Source organism: Serinus canaria, chromosome 4, assembly GCF_022539315.1.
Source record: "Serinus canaria isolate serCan28SL12 chromosome 4, serCan2020, whole genome shotgun sequence".
NCBI classification, from domain to species: domain Eukaryota; kingdom Metazoa; phylum Chordata; class Aves; order Passeriformes; family Fringillidae; genus Serinus; species Serinus canaria.
In genome coordinates this window covers 68,484,615-68,504,933 of record NC_066317.1, presented here as the reverse complement: position 1 = coordinate 68,504,933, position 20,319 = coordinate 68,484,615, and the positions used below count along the sequence as shown (strand labels likewise).

Genomic DNA, 20,319 nt, shown 5'->3' with positions numbered 1-20,319 from the left:
TGTGCTTTATAATGGCTTGAAAAGTTGATTTAATTCCACTTTTAGTGCTTGCATCTGTACTTACTGAAAAATGGAAGGAACTTCCTTTTAAGAATTAAAGAAAATATGTTTTCCTGGCTGATGAAGTAGAAAACTAAACGGATGTAGATAACTGTTGAAGAATGGATACTTAGTTATTAATTTCTTCACCATTCATTGTTCTTGATAATGCCAAATTTTCCTAAGTGTATTCTCCAGATTGAGCTGAGTGGCATGGAGTAGTGCAGGTTGCTGGCATGCTCGGAATGACTGAAACATTGGACAGGATATGGTGATGTTGGCACATTTTGAGATGGAGGAAGAAAAAGCACATTGGTTTTGGGTCATTTGTGTCGTGAAGTACTTACTCAAGCTCCCTTGTAGCTGATGTAGGCAGAAAAAGCATTGTGCTAGGTGAAGCAGATAGTCCTAGCCTATCCCTAAACTGGGAATTGCATAGGAAAGGAGGAGTTTATTTTCTTTTATAAGAATTGGTTCACTTAAATTAATTTTCCAAGGCAGGTGGGGAATGGATTTTCTCCCAAAGAGGTTGCACAGGTGCAACATTCAAGTATGCTCAACTGATGTTTCTGTTGGATGAGTATTTAGTCTGAAACTGAATTAAAAATTCTCCTGTCCCATGGGATGCATGTTCCAGGATATAGATGTAACCTCCTGCTTTGATCTCCAGTCTTCTTCTAACAGGATTTTCTCTTTTGAAATCAGTCACCGTTGTGATCCCAGCGGACTCTGCCAGGAAGATGTGCCTGGTAATCCTTTGGTTGAACTCCTGAAGCTCACAGAGCTTTTGGGAAAGCCTGGCAAGCTGGCACGAGGGTTGTTTTGCAAGAGCCTGGCTTTAGGAGTGGAGCTGCCCTGAGATGTTTTCTCTGAGCTGTCCTGTCTCTGACTGCTTGTTTCCTCTCTTGCATAACTCTTTTCCAGCTGACAGAGCACAGGCTGACGGGTCACTTACACAGATTAAAGATGCTGCTTCTAGGAAAAGGAGTCATCCTATTCCTGTGCATGTTCTGTTTGACTGTGGCTGTGAGATCTTGGTCAGGGAGCCCACACACCCTGGCAGAAGATTGTTATTTTTATGGGGTTATTTTTTGTTTGGATCCAATCCCTGGCCTGTCCCGTGACTGGTGCTGTCAGCACTACACGTACAGTCAGGGCTGTCCTTTAGGGACAGTACAAACTGGGATCTAAGTTTTCTGGGATTGCATAACTGTGCCCTCAGATGTGCCAGGGTGTACTGACAAACACACACACGTGTGGTCATAGCTGGGATGTGCTCATAAAACACTCACATGTGTGAGTATTTCTCTTTTGCTTCTGTCACCTTCCTCCCTTGTTCCATAGACAGAGCTTGGAGGTTGACTTTGGATTTTCAAGAATGAGCCAAGAGGATTGTGGGGGGGCACACAAGGAAGCAGAAATTCTTAAAATAGCTTTGATAGGTTGAGCTTTAACCCTGAGACAAAGATTGGTACTTCAGTTTTTACTCTGCTGCTTGGATGCTCTGACCCCATGGGACACTTCATGCCATTCATTAATGCCTGCAGGAGCGTAAAGTCCTCCCAGCAGACTAAATTAAAAATGTCCTTTTCTAGTCATGGGCAGCTCACACCATTGCCCCAGTGTCACAATGGCATCTGGTGTCTCTGTTTGGCCTTTGAGAGAGCTGGACAAAGGGCTGAGTGTGACCGTGGGCTTTGGAGTGAAGCACCGGGTCATTAATCTTTTTGTTCCCTGATTCCCTTGGGGTGGGATCCAGGGCTGTGGTGGGCAGGGATCCAGTCCTGAAGATCTTACACATGAAAATATTCCAGGGAGGACCAGAAGAAAGGCTTAAAGAGAAGGAAGAGAGAACTGCTCAGACTGCAGGGTGAGATGGGAGGGACAGTGGGGATGGGCTCCTGTTAGTAACTGTCCCCATGCTGTGGGATGATGTCCCATGTGAGAGGGACTTTGTTGTTGGGAAGGCTGTGCTAGGAAGCTCCTCTTCCTGTGCCTGTTTTGTGAGTTCAGCTCTTTGTGTTCTCCCTGTATTGGTCCTCCAGGAATGCAGGGAGAAGGTACCATGTGGGAGCAGGCAGCTGCTGCTGGGATCTTACGCTGTGTCTCCAATGTATGATGGAAATATTAGGGAGGCTTGCGTGCTTTGGGGCTGCTGCTGACGTGTTCTGTTGTCATATTTCTGTTACAAGCAAAGAGCTGCAGGGCAGGAAGGGACCTTACGTTGTCTAATCTGACCTCCTGCCCCAAGGCTGGATCTATCCAAACTTTCCCAGCAGATGTTTGTCCAAAGCAGTTGTTAAAAGCTTCCAGTGATGGACGACTTTCCTCATTGTCCCTGGGTGATCCTAGAAAGTCTGTCCTTGTTCTTGCCATTACCAAGATATTCCTGGTTTCTGACTTTGATTTCTGTGCAACAGTTGAGAATTGCTGCCCTCTTGCCCTTTTGTTACTGTACAGAGTGAGCTGTTCAGTCCTCTGGAGCTGCCTTTGGGAATCTCTGGGCCGTGTCTTCCTTGAGCTGCAGCATCCAAAGCTTCCCTGGAGAGCTGTGTCTGATACCTGCATGTACTGAGCCAGCAAGCAACATTTTGTGACTCTCAAGTAGACTTCTGGGCTGTGATTAATGCATTTTAGTTTTGGACAAAGCACTGGTGAAGTGTTTTGTCATTGAAGGTTTTATTGTGGCTTTGTCTCGTTATCAACTATAAGAAGAGAGCATGTACTCTTCTTACTCAAGCACTGTCTTTTCCACAGAGATGTGTTCTGGATCTCTGACTGTTCCAGAATAATTCCTGGCTGTTCTAAGGTGAAGGAAGTCCTTGCCAGCTGCCCTGAGCAAGGCTTTCCCCATGATTAGTCTGATTACAGCTCAGCCTTCCATTGTGCTTTCCTGCTCTGACCTGCCAGCTGTAGCTCAGGAGTGACCTTCCCTTCTCCCTCCCTGTTGTGATTACACTCTGTGCATCTGATTTTGTACCTGCTGTCCCTTTGTTCTCCTGAAGGATTCAGCTATTCATGCACTGATAAAGTTGGTAAAAAGTGGATGTGAAGATTATTCTGAGAGGTAGCACTCAAATATAAAACATGACAGAAAACAGATCAGCCAGCACTAGAAGCATTATTTCCTAAGGTAAACTCCTTCACTTTATTTTTTTGGAGGGAAAAAACCCCAAAACCTGCCTGTGTGTATTGTTCCAGGCATTTTCTCTGGATCTATTAACACCTCTGTTATACCTTTCAGTGGGAGAGAGTAGGATGTGTGTGTGAAAGGTGTGTCTGCACACAGAGGGCCTTTGTCCTGAGACAACTGAAGAAGCTCTCACCAAAATGAAGGCTGGTCTGGACAGGTCTGAAACATCTTTTGGCATCGACTTGTGTTTATTGCTGTGGGAAGAGCAGGTAGGGAGGAGCAGTCTGGCTTTTTTTTTGTTTGAGCTATCAGTATGTATCTTTGAATTCCTCAGTGTTCTTGCAGAGTTTTTGTATGATACCTTGTGTAATGTGAGCCCCCAGTTTTTCTTGCTCTCTTTCCAATTGCAGTGAAAGCTTTGGTGTTTCATTCCTTCCTTTTTTTCTCTGTCAGTTGCAGACACTGGGGTCTTTAGTCATGTGGAAGGCATTTTATTGACAGCTTTAGAGTATGAAGTACTTGCTAGCACTGAAGAGGTGTAAAGTGATGTAGACTCTTGGGCAAAATCCCTTTTCCAGTGCTCCTTGATAAAGATTTCTTAGAACTGAAGAGTAAGTGAAGTGGCACAGGAGATTTGAAGCTCTCTCATCTGACCTCCTGCTCTGGACAGGGCCAGGATCAAAGGTAGGTTTCTTGTGAACTTTTTTGAACTTTCTTTAGTCAGGAGTGGCAGGTTGATGCCATGCTTTGTGCCCTTATGATGAGGGATCTTTTCCTCCTTCTGATCAGTATTTCCCTCGCTGTCACTAATTCCCATTGTTTCTTTTCCTTTTCTTTCTGCCATCCAGTCTGGCTCCATCTGCTCAGTAAACCTCAGATAAGTGGTTGAAGACAGTAACTGGATCCCCCACTAACCACCATTTCTTCTCCAAGTTCAACAACCCCTGTTCCTTCATTCCCTTCTCACATCAGGTGTTCCAGTCTGTTGGCTGCTGCCTTTCCAGCTCAGTGATCCAAGAAAATTTGAACCACAGAGTCATGGAATCACAGAGTGGTTTGGGTTGGAAGGGACCATAAAGATCATTCAGTGTCACCCCTGCCATGGACAGGGACACCTTCCACTATCCCAGGTGGCTCCAAGGCCTGACCAACCTGGCCTTGGACATTTCCAGGGATCCAGGGGCAGCCACAGCTTCTCTGGGCACCTTTTGCCAGGACTTCCCCACCCTCACAGGGAACAATTTCTTTCCCATACCCCATCTATCCCTGCCCTCTGTCAGGTTAAAGCTGTGTTGGTATCCCCCATTTTTCTGTGTTGGTAAGCCCTGGACTCTTGTTCTTTCCACCACATTGATGGCTGTTATCTTGTTTTAAAACAGAGATTAAAGCCAGAGAGTTCAATTCAAGGGAACCAAACTCTGAATTTTCCTGCTGGATTTGGAATGAGAGGTCTCCCCTCGGGCTGTGTCCTGCTTGCTTGCCTGCGCTAGTCTGTTTCTAGGAACATTTCTGGCTTAAAAGGATCCAGCTAAATCTCACACCTGTGTTTTTTAATTTTGTTCTCCACAAAGTACTCTCAGTCTGTGGTTCCCAAAAGCATGGCAGTGAGCAGCTCAGGGCAAGACTTTGGAAGACACAGCTGAGTGCTTTCCATGGCTCATCCCTTGGGCTTTGCCTTCATGCACCTGTGGAACATTGTTGAGTGTCACCATTTTGTCTTGACCCTCTAAGAGCCTTTTCTGGAGACTTGCTGAGTAGAGAGTTGCTCCCTGTTTTTTTTTTTTTTTTATTTGTATCTGGGGCTTCTCCTTATTAATTATTTCCTGATGTTGATATTGGACCAGTGCATGAAGATCATTTAGAAATTGAAATCTGTACACCTTGGTGCTTGCAAATTCTCCCAGCTGAATCATCTGTTGGGTTTACATGGCCATACATTCCAGTCTGTCATCCCAGCTAGTAATGAAAATATTACACAGCTCTTATGCCTGGCTGGACCCGCTTTCCAGTGCCCTCCCAATTAGATAACAAAGCCTTGATAATTAGGCTCCAAGAAGGATGTTGTCACGCAGCCATTTTATGGTGATTACATCTAATTAATGTTTTCTTAGGTGCATCTTATGGAAATGTCATGTGGAACAGGATCAGAGCTAATACAGATTGCATTTCTGACTCTCCTTATCAATCCTGTACGTTTTTTCCTGGTGATGCACAGATCCTTTATTGCTCCCTAGATCTCTGATGCTAGAAGTAACCACAGAGGTGATGAGACCTGCCCCTGTCCACGCTGAAAGTTCAACTGAGCAAGTCACACCAGATTGATCAGGAGTTCTGTAACGGGACAGTTGTGACATGACAGCTCCAGGAGATCAAGAGGAAACAAACGTGATGTGTTTATGGATCCCAAACAAAATTAAACAATTACCTGAACCCAGCCTTCGGAGCAGCCTTTGAACGAATCCCAAGCCTTTTTCTGCAAGGGCTGGGAACATAAAGAACGTGTCTAATCTGTGCTGCTATCAGGCAGCAGTTATCAGTGCCTACGTGCTGTTACTCAGATCTCGTTAGCTGCCTAATTGGATAATAGGCAGGACACTTCACAACTGCATAAGTATATTAGGCTTAATCTGCTCTGGAGCAGGGAGGGGAAGATAGGCTCGGTAACAAAGGGACACAAGAAGATGCACAGTGGAGCAGGGGTGTAAATATGGGGTTCTGTCCCCATCACTTCAGTCCCAGTTACTTTCTGAGGCAGAGGCTCTGTGTGTCTGCAGCATTGACATCAGTGCTGGAGTCCCAGAGCAGAGTTACAGCACTTTCAGACTTTACCCATGTTGGCCAGGCAACTTCACCTGCAAAAGCGCAGTTTTTCTAGGAGTTAAATCCCTTTCTAACTTCTTTTTAATAAAAAGTGTGGTATAACCTAATACCTGTTTTTAAATCCAACATCATAGAACAGAGAGAAGCATCCTGTGTGTTTGTGTGATACTGGATATTGCAGCACATTCCTGGTCCTAAAACTTGTTTCCAGTACATGCAGATGCACAGTGGACAGGATCAGAAAGCTTCTACAGTTCTTTACATGGAGAGGAGAAGGTGTTTGATTATTAAATACTCTTCCCTTTCTTTCCTGAAAAAATGCAGTCACTGCAGTTACCCAGTTTTAAACTTTGGGAGTGGGTTGCCTCTTTCCAAAGGTGCAATGAAACCTAAGGCAGATTCTTGTAGATGTGGGTATGAGCACACTTCATGAGTTGTCACCACCTGTTCTATTCTCAGGAGAAGGGATCTGCAAGGGACATTTCTGGATGCAAAAGATGCATCTGCCAAGGGGATCTTTAGCTCAAGGTAATGGGAGAGTGACTGTGTGAACTGTGTCCTCTCCATTTTTTTTCTGGATTCCCTTGGGACTGGTGGAGTGTTTTCACAGAAACCCCAAATTGAGCCCACCTTTTGGCCCTGTATCCTGTGTGAGGTGCCTACAGCTTTTCATTAATTTCTTGCTTAACCTCACAGAAAAAGTATCTTCACCTTGTGCTGTCCAGCATCTGCCTGTAGCCAGGCAGGAAAGACACAAACCAACCTCTTAATCTGTAAGTGTCTTAAGTAATGTAAACTCCATTAAGTGTGTTTATCACTGAGCAGCTCATTCCCAGCTGTGCAGAGCACCTCGTGGTTGGTTTGTACGGGAAAACAGAGGATTCTCTGCTGCTTTATCCTGACATCTGTGTTTGTGACCAGCAAGAGTTAAGAGCGAGGCACTTGTCAGGTGCTTGTCACTAAGGGTTAAGTGTGAGGACCCTGTTCCACTGTACTGTGAATTTAAAGCCTGCTGATTTTCCCATGGAAAATGTTATTTAAAAACAGAACCCTAAATTGCTTTTATTTTGGATGAAGGGAAGACAGCGTGGGGTGTTTGTTCCATTTTGGTGTAGACAAACTCCCAGATGGAGGAACTGAAGAGTAGTGATTGAATACAGAAGAATTTTTATGGTTGTCCACACCTGATCTAGTGCCTGCCCTAAAAGCCTGATCAGCAGGGAAAAATAGTATTTTTTTCCAAAGGGTAGCTCCCATCTCAGCAGCCAGATTCCTGGAACAGGCTCTGGAGAGAGCCTGTGTCCTTGTTTTGCTTACATAGTCCCTCTGAGGCACTGCTGGGGGGTAGCTGCAGGTAACTCTCCCCTTCTGTTGCTGTGCCTGGGTCATGCTGCAATTGGAGGCATCCAGGAGAAATGAAGGAGAGTGGGCTGCTACAGATGGTCTCCCCAAAGTGTTGGATGTGTTGATAGCACGTTTTCTTGAGCTATACACACCAATATTGCCTTTATCTCCCATCCAAATCTGCTGGGTATTGATGTGGACTCAATCCGTCATCAACTTCAAGCTGGGCTTGACTTCAACCTGTACTTATTAAAGAGTGAAGAAGGCTCTGTCATATGCAGTTGATAAGGGAATTTAAAAATAAAAGTGCATATTAAACTGTCAGTAGCATTTTTTCCCCTCTTTATCTGAAAAAAAAAATAATGGCATGGGTTGTTTTCTTCCTCCAGCATGGGCAATTTCTAGACATGCCCAGCACTTGTAGGATTGTTTTTCAGACTCAAGATAACCTTTAGGGTGGTCCTGTCTGGCCCCTGCCTGCTACAGATCAAACCCAAAGCCAGCCAGGCAGGAATCAAAAGCAGAACACCTGCTTGGTTGGTCTCTAGTGTGTTCTTTGCAGAAATTTTAAAAATGTGTTTTATCAGGACAATGAGGAGGGGATATTAGTAACACTGTGGATTCATCCCACCCTAGTAGCTGAGCATGGATAATCTGTCCTTGTAGAGGGAGCCACAGGAGGATTGTGTCACTCTAGGTCTTCATTAGGGTTGTTAAAAACTATTTTAAGTTTCCTGAGCTTAAGTCACAGAAGATCTGATGTCTGGAGTCAAGGCCTGGCCTGTGGCAGGCAGTCCTTTGGAAAGCTGTGCAAAGATCCTCGTGTCTCTCCAAAGCAGTGCCCTGTATTTCAGAAAGGAACATTGTGAGCAAGGAGAACAAGTTTCAGATCACATGTTCCCCAGCAAATGCTGTCCTTTCGATAGGAAGACTTGTTGGAGAATGTTAATTGAGTCCCTTTTTAAATGAAGGAGGCTTTGCTTCCTTCCCAAGTTTTCAAAACAAATTTTCCAAATACAGTGCCTATGTTTCATTCAAGTGTAAATCCTTTCTCTTTAACCTGGAAGTTATCCCAGAAAAAAGCCTATCCATTCACTGCAGGACAGATCTTTGTGGTTGTAGAGGAAAAAAAGAAGTGGATCAAATTGTCCAAACAGGAAGGGTATTAAGAAAAGCCTTTGCTCAGTGAGCGGAGCTCTTATTTCAGTTTAAATGGTGTCCTATAAATTTCACTTTACCTCTCCATTGCTTTTGAAGCATCACACAATGATTGAGGTGTCTGCTAAATTTAGAAATGACAATTTTTTTTCCTGCCAACACGCCAGCCTAGCTGGAGGGATTTCAGCATGTAGTTATGGGATTGATGCAAGTGGTGATTTGAAATTTACTGGCTTGTTATCACATCTGACTTGCACATAGCTCTGTCCTGGTGGGGATTCAATACCTTACACTGATGCCTTTTCATTCAGAGGGCATTAGTGGAAATGCTTTTCTGGCACAGCCAGGTGCTTGTGCTGTTTCACATTCGGTGGAGCTGAGGTACTGAAAGGATCCAGCGTGGTGTGCTGAATAAAATGAGCTCCCACCTAAACACGTTGAAATTGTGCTTTATTTTGAGCAAGTTATGGGTAGGATTGTCACTCTTTTACTGCAGTCAGATGGGAAGGCTGTGGAAGCAGAGATAAATCACAAGTGTCCCAATTCACAGTTTCTACTGTTTACCATATGACAAATCTCCCTGCTCTGTGAAAAATGTCTTAGATCTAAAATACATCTGTTTTTTCTTTCCTCAGCCTGTGGTATTTAATTACTCTCTTTCTGAGCAACATTTTATCTCAGTTCTGTGAAGCTTTTGAGGCACAGTTTATCCAGAGGATCAATACTAAAGCAAACTTCTCTTTCTTTTGGTAAAATGTCTTGATTGTCACAGAGAAGAAACATTTTGAGTTCAGGTGTGTCGGGAGAAATGAAAGGCACCTTGCAGCAGGGGTAATCCATCACTGGAGTACATCTCACAGCACTCCAGGCTCCACTTTACCTGCAAGGCACTTAAAAACCTCAAAGCAAAGCACAAGAAGTCGACTGGAGGAGGTTTTCTGTTGGAATCTTCAGACGAAATTTCATCTTCGGGCTTTGTTTTGAAGTTTGTAACAAGATGGGAACAAAGGTGAAGGTGTCATTGTTGTGTTTTCATCTCTTTCCTCACCCACCCTTCTGTTTCTTGACTTTGGTGTTGTTTGACCTTTAAAGATCCCTTGCAGCCCCAATTATTCTGTGAATCCATGATTCATGAGCTGTTTCTGCTCTCTGCTCCGTTCTGCACTCAGGAGGAAAATCACTCGGGGTGGGGGGAATTGTTCCTCTTGCTTTACAGCAGGGATGTGGTCCTGTCTAAGAGATTTTGCATGGCAATACTGATTTCCTTTGGATATCTCTGGGTGACCTGAGTGCAGACAGTCTGTAGTGACGAGACTCTTTGCTTTTGTACTGAAATACTTCTTATCGTCATACTCAAACCCATGGGGAAAAATTCCCATCTTCTTCAAGGGAAGCTTTTTGGGGCCAGCCAGCCACTCTGCCAGCCATAACCCAGCCTTCAGGATATAAGGACTTGCTTCCCAACCTGAATTCCCCTGCCCTGGGCTCTGTGCTGCTCCAGGGTGTGTTTGTGCAGACAGCAGGATGGAGAAGGCTGCATGAATCGCAGCGTGCCGAGGCCAGCCCTGGGTACGTGTCTGCTGCCTCAGAGCTGGAACATGTGGTTTGTTTAATGCTCCAGCAAAGCACGAGCCCAGGGAAAGCCTCTTTGATACAGCTGCACCTGGAGAGACATATTTTTCCTGGAGTCACGTCTAGTCTGTTCCAGGCTGAAGTCGATCCAGTTACTGTGGGAGTAAATCCATGTGGTGGTTGGCTTTTTTTAATTCTGGTTCTCTTCACACAGTTGCTGTTGGATTTAATGATTTTCCCTGTGGCTTGAATGGTAAAGATGTGGTAACTGCTTGGGGATGGCTTAAAATCAAAGATTCAGTGTGGGTGTTGCTTTCAAAAAGAGAAGAAATAATGCTATTTCGAGAGCTGTGCTGCTATTTCAGGGCAGTTTGGTAGGTCTGGGTTCTGAGAAGTGGTGAGGAAAAATAATTGCTTTTGGCTATCATGTCTCATATGGTGTGTCCTGAAATGATCCTCATGTACACACAGAGCTGGAACCCATACTGAGCCTCTCTGCATGGGGATTTGTTCCCTGTCTCACCCTTCTGGTACAGAGGATGGGAGGAGAAGAAAAGATTCCTGTTGAAATTTTGCTCCCAAGCTTGCTGCAACGAATTTAAAACCCCAAACCGCAGCAAATTCCCAAGTGTAATATGGACACCAGTGTTTATTTGACTGAGACATGATTGTGTTCTGAGTTGTGCAAACACAGGCATATTTCCCATTTAATTAAGGCTCGTTTTATGAATTAAGATTCCCAAACAATTGGAGAAAGAAGGAGGGTGGAAGAGATAAGATCTCAAGGTTGTGCAGACGGGATAGGGTACAGCTCTTTTTGGCAGCTGGAATATGACTTCTGCAGGAAACTTGTTTGCAGCATTGTTCTGTTAATTATGCCAGTGTTTTTAGCTTATAACCTTTTTTTTCCCCCTGTAGTTTGCTGTCTGTCTTTCCTTCCTTTTACAGTCCTGAAACACTAAACTTGGCTTCTGCCAGGAGTGGAGGAGTGGCAATACCTCCCAATGCTCAGTGTGATTGAGGAGCTGGAAATAGGGGTTGGCGGAGCTGGAAACAGGCAACGATTCCCACCAAGGGTCCACCAGAGCCTGGCAAGCTCCAAAGACACAGGAAAAGGCAGGCCAGTTTGGGACTGGTTGTTGCTTGTCCTGTTTAGTTCAACAACTCCAAGTTGTTCCTGAGCTGTCAACCCTTTGTTCTGTCAGGCTGACAGTGCCAAACTGCAGCTTGATGCACTGCTTTAGCTTCTGGCCAGCTGTTGCTACATCCCTGGTGGTCAGTAGGATTTGGAGACCAAAGGCAATTTGGAATTCTTGGCCAGATCACAATTTCTGGCACCAGGGTTAAGATGGGAATATCCTGTTCACTGTGGCAGGTTGAGTACAACTGGTGTCCCCTGTTCTTCAGCTTCTCCTGACAGCAGGGGAGTGCTGTGGCAGTAACAGCTGTCTCTGTGATGGATGGATATTGTGGGATGCATTCTGGGTCGGTGGGACCTCCTACCTATCTGCAGCCTTCCAAACACGGGGATGCTGATGTGCCAGCTACAGCACGTGCTTGTTCAGTCTGCAGGGGATTTGCAGAGCAGTGGCTGTACTGGATTTCCTCCTGTGTTGCCCAAGGAACATGCCAGAGCTGTTCTTTTTGTCACTGCAGTGGAACTCCTTTCAGCTGTGTGATACTGTAGCCTCAGGCACATGAACCACAGCGTTGCAGTTCTGCTTGTGCTGGATGCAGGGACAGGAGGAGCTCTGTAGCCCAGGCTACATTCTCAGCCCATTTCTCTGGGCATCACTTGAGGATGATGACTGTCTCCAGAGGGGGTTTGTGATGGTGGAGACAATCCTCCAGTCCTTCATTTTATCCCCACACTGTAAATCAAGATGCTGCCCCACTCACCAAGGTGTGTTCCTGATAGCAGCTCCCGTCCCAGCCCCTGGGAGCTGGCAGAGCCTGCCACGTTCTCATGGTACCCTTCAGCCAGAGGAACACAATTATTTTCATTTCTTTTTCCTCAGATGAGAAGGATTTGAGAAACACATAATAGTGCATTTTATCAGCGAGTTTTAAATGGTGTGATTCATCCCCTGTGCTCTTAGTGTGACGTTCCTTGGTTTATTTTTTTGGATATCCGTGCAGTTCTGTCAGTGCCAAGCACTGTAAGGAAGTGCCCTGTGGCAGACAACCTGCTCTGCCCATATGTTCCCTTCAAAAAAAAAAAAAAAAAAAAAAACCCAGCTCATAATAGGAAGTCTTTACACTGCATGCCAAGACGCTTGGGGCTTGTTAAATATATTCTACTTGTCAACAACTACCCAATTTAAAAAGTAGCCTTGGTGTGAATCAGCTTTGAACAAGTTCATTTGACTCAAGGGATATTTGCAGGCATTAAAACAAGTTGGATCACAGTGGTAAAAATGTGCAGTGGTTTCCTGATCAAAAGCACCATCCAGTGTCCTTTTTTTGGTTTTGTTTTGTATTAATCTCCTTCAGACCTTCAAAAGTGCAGAGATTTTCCCAGCTGGTGATTTTGGAGGTTATTGGGATGAGTCTTTCTGGGGACCGCTGTGTTGCTGGAATATCAAGTGGCAAAGGAGGTGCCCAGTGCCTCCAAAGTAGCAGGAAATCTTATTCTGGAACTTCTTCCACCATCTTTGTGGATTGAGAGTTAATTATAAAATGTCAAATGTCATGGTTAAGGGTCTTTTTCAGCCTGAGTGGTTCTCTGAGTGCTGTGGTTTATTCTCTTCCTCCCTTCTGCGTTTTTCCTGGATGATGGTGTTGTGGAAAGAGGCAAAGGGGATGGCTGTCCTGGATCATACTTGCAAAAAATTGCCATTTCTCAGAACAATTTTTTTGTTGTTGTTGTTGAAGAACTCAAACATTTCTGCTTCACTTTCTGGGCCAGCAGTGCAGGACCACAGAGTGGTGCTGTGGTGGCAGCCTGTATTCTGCATAAAGGTGTGATGGCCTCAGCTTTAGTTTCCACCAGCTTTGGGTTTCTTCTCTTTCATAACTTTTGGAGTAGTTTACAGAGTTTATTTGTTTTGTGTGCACTGAAGAAGCACAGCTTCTTCCCACTTGGGAAGAGGAGACAATTTAGTATGGCCTCTTCCCTGTCTCTCCTGAGGTGAGGGGACAGGAAATTCCTGCAAGTGAGAGGGTAAATGTTAGTCTTGGTAAGGTCAACTTCTCAGAGTAAAGGAGACCTGAGTTTGGACAGGCAAAGGTTAATGCTCTATTTCCCTGTCTCTTTTTGGGATGTGTCCAGAGGAAGAAGAGCACAGAGCCAGCCTGAAAGTCCCTGTTGTCTTCAGAAAACCAGTGCTGAGGAGGTTTGGGAGCGAGCTGCAGGTTTGGTGTGTGGGAAAAACGGGAAGCATTTTGGCACACTGCTGTCCAAGAGTACACGTGGTGTGTCATTAATGCCTTTCCTTCCTTGATGTCTGTCCAGCCTGAACTCCCTGTGTGTCAGTCACTGGGGTGGGCCAGTAATTTGTAAATGGAGCTGGTGATGCTGATGAAAAATCAGCATTTTCAGTGCCTTGAGCCACACTTGTTGGCTTGGGCTTTTACAGGGGTAAATTGTGGTGGATGGTAGCATTTATCCTCAGTTCCAACTTGTTTTTGTCTCACAGCCACCCCTATAAATTCCAGCAGCTCTCTGGAAATCAAACCACTTCATTTCAGACTCTGCCTGTGGAAATATAAGGCAGGACACAAGTTGCTTGTTGGCACAGGAGTGCTGGCTTGTTTTTGGGAGTCTGTGTTCCTTGTACCACCATGGTCACAAAGATGAGCCTGGTCATCTTTCCATCATGAGGGCTGGTGAGCAGAGATGAGGCACGCAGGATAAATGGTGTGGGATGCAGCAGAGAGGGTGCTGCAGAGATGATGGAGATGTTCCACTCACAACCTCCTTGAGACCAGGCAGGATTGCTGACTCAGGCTCACGTGTTCCTGTGCAGCATCTGCAAGGCTCTTTGCTCTGCACAGGCAGGAGGAGGTGATGGGGGGGATGAGGTGATAGGACAAGCAGGGATTTTTCATGTCTCCTTTGTTTCAAGTATTGGAAAACTGTTCAAGGAGAGCATGCTGGTGATGGTCCTACTTGGAGCAGCAGGTTGGAGCAGAGCCTTTCTGACCCACACTTGAGTTGCTGTGAGCTGTCAGAACAGGTCTCTGCTCACATCTGGCAGCTGCAAAAGAGGGGAGCAGAACTGGGCTGGGGCCAAGTGACTCGTTCCAACTGCTGCATCCACCTGGCAAACCTGCTCACACTAAAATCCTGCCTTGGATAAAGCCTGAGCACAAGGCTGACAAGGAAGTGTCACTCTGCAGGTGGTTTCAGCCCAGCAGCTGGAGGTGAGCTGCCAGCATGTGCAGGTGTAACATGAGTTAACCTTGATCCCAGTGGTGCTATACTGTCAGTGACACAGGTTTATGAGCTTGGGAAGGGCTCTGGCATGTGCACAGGAGGCTGTGGACCATCACCCTGCTCCTGCAGCTCTGCAGGTAGCTGAGTTATCCAGGTGTGTCTGCTTCCCGTGCAGTAAAGCTCCCGTGGAGCTGCAGACACAGCTGGCTTGGGCTGGTGTTTGCACAACACCTGTAGAGAGGCAGCTTGGAACAGCAGGCTGGTGTCATCCCTGTGTCTGACTGATGTGGAGGACTTGGGATCAATTAATAACACTCCTGAAAGGGTGTAAGTGGTGATTTTGAAAAGGGTTGTGAGTTTGGTGTACAGCCTGCTGGGTTAAAAAGGAGGGTGAAAGGAAAAAGAGACACATCTTCCAGTTTGACATGTTTGCAGCATGGAGAGCTTGGAAAGAACATCTTGAAATAACAGGCAGCAGGGATTAATGTGCTTGTGTTTGAGAAGGCTGATGAAAGGGGGAAGGAGGGAGAAGTTACAAAATTGTTTGTTGTGCCAGGAGCTGTGGAGAACCACATTGGGTTCCTCACAGCATTGGGAGGCACTGACAGGCAGTGCTGGAGCCAGCCCAGAAATCCCTTCCACTTTACTTCTGTATCTGCTCAGAGATATGATGTGTCCTGACCTGTGCTCAGGGAACAGTCTGAGTCTGAAACCTGCAAAGGTGTTAAAGGAGATAAAATTGCTCCAACCAGAATAATCCTTCCAAGCTCTTCTCCCTCAGCTTAGGGAAAAAGGTGCATTAGAGATGATGACTGGAAATTTTGTTATTGCAGTTACTTAGGTGAGGGTTGTGCACTGCAGCCATGCTCAGCACAAGGAGTGCTGGGCTGTGCAATGAGTTAATATCCTAACAAATGCAGTGTCTTTACATCTGCTGAGTAAGTCACCTGTCTCTTTCTCTTTCACCTTTCTCTTTCAAAAGCTCTTTGGTGGAGCTTTTGCCTTCAGGCTCAGCTAACAGTGCTTTCAGATAAACACTTCTCCTTATGCAGCTGATGAAATAATGAAGGTTATTACATCTATTGAAAAAAGGCTTTTGAAAGTCTGGATCAACAAGTTTGCTGGTATTATTATTTTTAAAATTTTTTTTTACTGTTTTCATCATGGTAGATTCCTGAGGTGCAAAGGCCACAAAATTTTGTTTTGCAATTCAAACCTGGCCATCTCCAGTGAATTGGCAGGAAAATTCCCAGCACCACAGTTGGGTCTTCTGCTGGGACTGGAGTGTAAATGTTTATGACAGATTGGATCCTGAGCTGAAATCTTCAACCAGTATCCTTTCTGTCTTTAGAGGAAAGTATTTCAACAGCTGATTAGTGTCTTTGTTAAAATTAGATATTTTATTTTTGTTGTGTTTTTTTTCTGGCTTCTGCTCTTGGTTTCTCAATCTCACTTTGTGACTGCTTAGATTGAATTAATTTGGTGTCAGATTTTCTCAGCAAACACTTTCAGGCTGTGATGACAAACCTGTATTATAAACACATGTGTGTGCAGTGCCCCTTCATGTGTTGATAGTATTTTGAATAGCTGCACTCAAAATAATGAGGAAATAGTAGTGTGTTTATTTCTTGTGCTTCCATTTAGTCTTTCAGCTGACTCTTGTTGCTTTTATCCAAGTTCCTTTCAAACACATGCAATATCATTGCTTAGCTTTCTGATTAGGGATGATGCTTAATTCTCATTAAATAAAAACCTACAGGGAATAAAGGGATTCTGGTAAATTTTTCTGCTGGTTTGTGCAGTCAGCAGGGAATTTGTTTGTGTTGATGGTGCATTTCTCACCCTCCAGACTGGCTGTTACACTTGTTAGTCTGAAGGCTGTTGATTCAACACAATTTTAGAGCTCTCAGAAAGGTCAGGTGACCTTTTAAATTGTCTGTAAGCTCTCTCCCAGCTCAGGCATCCTGAGACAGGAGTGCCAGAGGTCAGCAGGATGGATCTCTCCTCCTCTCCATGCCCTCAAAGGCTGTGGGCAGCAAATGCCAGCTGAGCACCTGAAATAGTGACAGGGGTGAGATGGGTCCCTCTGGGATGACCATGAATTTGGTCTGGGAGTGCCTGCAGTCCCAGCTCATGGGTAAATGACAACCTGCTGTGTGATACAGATCTGAAGGAAGGTCACTTTTTAAAGATTAACCAATCCTGGTGGAAACCCCAAACAAACCCCCAAATCCCAACCAACCTTCAGCCAAGCCTTCAAGCACACAAGCCCTGTTTTCAGAGCGTTGCCTTGCCCAGGTCTTTATGTCACCAGGGCTACAACAATACTGCCACAGAAGAGCTAAGAATAGCAGATTTCCTTGAGAAATGCTTTTGTTTATTTTGGTTTTCTATTTTTAAATAGTTGGAGCCTTAGTGACCTTTTTCTGAGGGGTCCTAGAAGAATTGCCTGATCACAGAGTATTGTTGTAGTAAGGAGGGCAGTTGTGAGTTGCCTTAATTCTCTGGCTTCTTCCTTGTGACCTGCAAGGTTTTACTGGCAAAATTATGGGGGAAAAAAATCATGAAGTTGTGAACCCCACTGAACTTGTAGCAAGTACAAATGCTAGGAATGGAAACCTGTGATTCTGGCTTGGTAGAATGATGCCCATCTCAGAAGATACATTTTTGTAAAGATTTGTCTGCTGAAAAGCAGCAGTTATGTTCAGGATTTTTTTTTTTTGGGAGGGTTTTTTTTAGGGATTTTTTTAAAGGTGTTCATTTGGGTTTTTTTCTTGAACGAAGGAAATGGACAGGAGTGAGAGGGGATGAATGGAGGGTAATTTCTCTTTAGGAGTCAGGGATAGAATGGTGATAGAGACTGAGAAAAGGGGGCAAGTCTGGAAGTACAAGTGATAAAAATATCCTGAGTGAGGCACTTAGAAGCACAAGAGCTAAGAGGATTGAAGCTGTATGTTTTAGACAAAAAGAAGATGTGTATTTGGATATTTTCTTCTTGTGGGCAACCAGTGCCCTTTGGCTGTCTCACAGGAACGCTGTAAGCAAGACAAAGCAGGGAAATTTTGAGTGAAGCTGTGATTTAGTGTTACCCTTGCTCTTAGATGGACACCAAGTGAAATTACAGTCTGAGAGAGATTCACAGAACAACAGCCAACACACTTCTTACCCTGTGATTAAAAGAGAAAAGAAAGAAACAAAATAAAAGAGAAACAAGCCTTTTTGGCAATCAAGATGAAGTAAAAAGCCAAACTGTCTTTGTGTCAGAGGACCTGGTAATATCCACTGGCTCAAGAGCCCTGACTGGTGGCTTGGCAAGTGCTGAAGGGAGAGCACTGCACACAATGGGTGACAGAACAAGAGGACACAGTCTCAAGCTGCACCAAGGGAAATATAGGTTGGATATTAGGAAAAAGTTTTTTATGGAAAGAGTGATGAAGTTCTGGAATGATCTGCCCGGGGAGGTGGTGGAGTCCCCATCCCTGGGTGTGTTTAACAAAGCCTGGCTGTGGCACTGGGTGCCAGGGTTTAGTTGAGGTGTTGGGGCTGGGTTGTTCTCAATGATCTTTAAGGTCTCTTCCAACCTGGTCATTCATTGAATTCTGTTTTATGTGCCTGTCTCACTCATGAGCCTACCAGAGGGAATAATTGATACTGAAATAAAGTGTAGTGGGGGCTTTCTATGTTTATACCACGTGTTCATTCCACTGTGGAATGTGGATCCTGGTTGGAAAGCTCAAGCTTTTGCTAAATTTTAATTGCCTTTCCCTGCTGATCATATGGTACAGGTTGTTGGCTAATTAAGGGTGGTTTCCAAATCAGGGTTCTATGCACATAAAATACCCTGCTATTTTCTCATCTGTCTAGACAGGTCACCTAATCCAGTATGAAAATGCTGAAACAGGAGGGAAAACATTTTCTAGGAGCTTTCATGTGAAGAATTCACAGGAGCTTGCCAATGCCAGGATGAGGAAAGCTGTGCTTAAAGAACTGAGCTAAACCCCTTCCATTTCTATTTGATATAGATGGCAGAAAAGATATTCCTTTACTGTGGCAATGAAAATACATGGATCAAAGTGTTATTGGGAGAATGAGAAGGGGAGAGGGTTGTAGAATGTCTGTGGGAGGGAATTCTCCCCTTTTGTTCTGCCCTAGTGAGACCCCACCTGCAGTGCTGGGGCCCCCAACAGCAGAAGGACCTGGAGCTGCTGGAGAGAATCTGGAGGAGGCCACAGAGATGCTCCAGGGGCTGGAGCCCCTCTGCTCTGGAGCCAAGCTGGGAGAGCTGGGAATGCTCACCTGAAGAAGGGAAGGCTCCAGGGAGAATTCAGAGCCCCTTCCAGGGCCTAAGGAGGGCTTACAAAAAAGACAGAGAATGACTTTTTACACAGGCAGAGAGTGACAGGACAAGGAGGGAGGGAACAGTTTTAAACTAGAGAGAGCTTTAGGGACATTAGGATGAAGGTCTTCCCTGTGAGGGTGGTGAGGCCCTGGCACAGGGTGCCCAGAGGAACTGTGGATGCTCCTGGATCACTGGCAGTGTCCACAGCCAAGTTGGATGGGGCTTGGAGCAACCTAGGCTAGTGGAAGGTGTCCCTGCTCATGGGAGGGGTTGGAATGGGATGAGCTGGAAGGTCCCATCCTTGAGAATTCTGTGATCTACCTTCTGTTGGGCTGTGGCCGTTGGAAGCTGCTGCAGTGGCAGTTGGAGCTGATGCAGGGCCGGCTGGGACAAGCTGCAGTGGCAGAATCAGAGTTTGCACACACTGTGCAAATCCCTCTAGCAGGTGAGTCCACAGAAGGGTGGATTGAGCTGAAGCTGTTTCAGTTGAAACCAAACATTTTCAAAAGAGTTGTCAGAGCTCCAGTGGGACCATTCTCCTCCTCATACCACTGCCTAAATCCCTGCTGCCTGCAGTCTGGTGTCAGCTCCCTTACAGAGAGTGGATATTGTTTGGCCAACATACATAAATTCTCTAAAATCCTGGAGAAAAAGGAACTCCCCAAATGAAACTGCTTCTTTAGTTCCTGTGATCATATACTGTAGTAGGCCAGCAGTGTTTTAAGTTGACCCTTCTGGTGATGGAAGAGAGGAGTAGGAATCTTTGTCAGTGGCCAAATGTTGGGAGAATTGAGGAAGAACTCAGAATGGATATCCAGCAGCTTGGCAACAGGTAGAGGCAGCACACTATGAGCTCCTTGGATATCTCTGTTTGGGGAGGGAGGAGGAGGAGGCAAGGAATTGTGTTTGTGCTTTATCCAAATTACTGGGCATCAGCTGATTCCAGGGCTGATAAATCCTGGGGTTTGTGTTTATCCTTTGCAAGCTGGGACTCATGTCAGCTCAGGCCTGGAGGGGTAGGAATCTCTGCACCCTGTTCTTCGTGCTCCTGAGGGCAGGTGTGAACCACCCAGCACCAGGTAAATACATGCTGGCTTTTGTGAATAAAGACATCCTGCACTGGAAATCCTGCTCAGGGCTGAACCTTGACCATGGGCTCAGGCCATGGTCCCACCTACTAAAATGATGTGATGGGACCTGAGAAATAAGGGTAGATAGCAGTAAAAAGGTGTCTGCTAGGAGTTTGCCAAGGAAAACAGGGTCCTGCTTGGAGGAGCAGTGGAATATATTGGTAGGTGGAGATTTGGGTAGATTTGGACTAGTCAGGACTGGTGTGGGTTTGAATCTCTCATCAGCCTGAGGCTGAGCCTGATGTGGCAGGACAGTGTTGGCTCCAGGGGCTGCATTTTGTGAAATTTTGGAGTGGCCCTTGTTGACTTCCATCACTTGAAACATATTCCTGTCTGTCCCATTCCTGTAATGGCTGGCTTGAGATCCAATGTCCTTGCTTTGAGCTAAATCCTCCTTACCTCCTCC

The 20,319-nt window shown here is 45.4% G+C and overlaps 2 protein-coding genes across 4 annotated transcripts in view; one reads left to right on the top strand and one right to left on the bottom strand.

Annotated features, from left to right (window-relative positions):
• PTPRA (protein tyrosine phosphatase receptor type A) overlaps nt 1–20,319 on the bottom strand; it is a 520,615-nt gene that overhangs the window by 264,421 nt on the left and 235,875 nt on the right. The window lies entirely within an intron of this gene.
• The window catches only part of SMOX (spermine oxidase), a 62,871-nt gene that overhangs the window by 16,144 nt on the left and 26,408 nt on the right, over nt 1–20,319 (top strand). Inside the window, exon 1 of one of the 3 annotated variants that reach the window (XM_050974184.1) lies at nt 3,675–3,856. The exons of the other annotated variants lie outside the window; for them this stretch is intronic. The gene's annotated coding sequence lies outside the window, so the exon portion shown is untranslated. Of the gene's footprint in view, nt 1–3,674; nt 3,857–20,319 lie in introns of those variants that run through there. 3 annotated transcript variants of the gene reach the window in all.